The sequence below is a fragment of the Odontomachus brunneus genome, unplaced genomic scaffold (genome assembly GCF_010583005.1).
Source record: "Odontomachus brunneus isolate Ranch 3 - 2012 unplaced genomic scaffold, Obru_v1 Obru_scaffold_226, whole genome shotgun sequence".
NCBI lineage: Eukaryota > Metazoa > Arthropoda > Insecta > Hymenoptera > Formicidae > Odontomachus > Odontomachus brunneus.
In genome coordinates this window covers 310,377-312,337 of record NW_022639676.1, presented here as the reverse complement: position 1 = coordinate 312,337, position 1,961 = coordinate 310,377, and positions in this window count along the sequence as shown.

The following is a 1,961-nucleotide window of genomic DNA, read 5'->3' as shown; positions in this document are numbered from 1 at the left end:
AGGTTAGATATCTGTCAATAATATTCAGTTTATATCGCTTTGAGTTTCATACAAAACCCCTGTTTTTTACTGTGTTGAATATGTCAAATTTTGTGTTAACTAAGCAGCATTTGCGGGAGGTTTTAGTTTTCTGCTTTGATTGGAAGAATAATCCAGCTGAAGCGCATCGAATGCTTGTAGAAGTTTATGGTGACAATGCTCCAACTGATAAATCATGTAGGGAATGGTTTCGACGTTTCAAGAATGGTGATTTTAGCGTTGAAGACAAGCCTCGCTCTGGACAGCCAAAAAAATTCGAAGACAAAGAATTGGAGGCATTACTCGATGAAGATCCGAGTCAAACGCAAGAGGAGCTTGCAGAATCATTGGGAGTTACGCAACAAGCAGTTTCCGTACGATTGAAATCCATAGGAATGATACACAAGCAAGGCAATTGGGTGCCTTAAGAACTGAAACTGAGAGACGTTGAAAGGCGATTTTTCACTTGCGAGCAGCTGATTCAAAGGCAACAAAAAAAGGGTTTTTTTTTACATCGGATTGTGGCTGGGATGAGAAATAGATATTCTACGATAACCTCAAGAAGAAAAAATACTACGCTATGCCCGCTCAATCGTTGCCATCGACCTCAACATCAACACCAAAGCCGAATATTCATGGTTTGAAGGTCATGCTGTGTATCTGGTGGGACCAAAAGAGTGTTTTATACTACGAGCTGCTACAACCTGGCGATTTCATTACGGGCCATCGGGTACAATTGATTCGTTTGAGCCGTGCATTACGAGAAAAACGGCCGGGATACGAGCAAAGACATAACAAAGTTATTCTTCTGCATGATAACGCTCGGCCTAATGTCGCAAAAATCGTAAAAAATTATTTGGAAACGCTCAAGTGGGATATTTTACCGCACCCGCCGTATTCGCCGAACATTGCTCCTTCTGATTACTGGTTGTTCCGACGGATGCAGCACGATTTGACAGGTCACCTGTTCACTTCTTTCGCAGAAATCGAAAATTGGCTCCTAACTTAGATCGCCTCAAATGACGAGACATTTTTTCGAGATGGAATTCGAAAATTGCCTGAGAGGTGGGAAAAAGTGGTAGCCAGCGATGGACAATACTTTGATTAATCTGTTCATTCATTTTGTTCTGAAATAAATGCATTTTTGACCACAAAAAAACGGACCGAACTAATTTGTATTCCCAATAATAAAAAAGATTATCCACTTCACGTCGCAAATGCCAGTCTCTTTTCAAGCCACTACGCTTATTAACTTTAATTTTCACTAGAAAACACTAGTTTACACAGCCGACTAGTAGCCCTCGAGTTGAGTGTGTGTGATAGCTGAGCTGATGTACGCATGTATAGTGTTGTGTCGACGATTACTACAATTGGAATGCAACTTATGTCGCCGTGTACATGAAAGTGTCTAGGGATATTGCAGTTGGAAAGCATCCAATATCGCCCTATACTTTGATTATATGTACATATGCATGATTCTACATATTTACATATAATTATATATACTTCTGCATACTTATACATTAGTGTACATAATTATACAAAGTAACAAGTCATTCGCAAATCGCACATTCTGTGTAATTATATATTATTATATCTCATTATGCATAAGTATGCATACGTTAGTATATATTCATATAATTTTATAGAGGTATATATCTTCATATATAATTTGCGACGCTATTTCTTTTCGATCGCTAAGGCGTCGGCAAATTTCTGTCGGTCTCCGATACGCGATCGCGAAAACGCGAGAGGTTGGGCGCCAGGTGCGGAAAGGTCGCACCACCTCACAAAATAAAGTCGCGAAAACGAAGCAAAAACAAAACGTCGCCGAACTTTTCGTCGTGTCGGAGAAGTCGCACGGGACCGGTAGCTCTCGGGAAATTTGAGTCGGAGGCGGGAAGGGTCTTGGTGGAAGTTGGGAAAGAAATCGAAGGCAATGA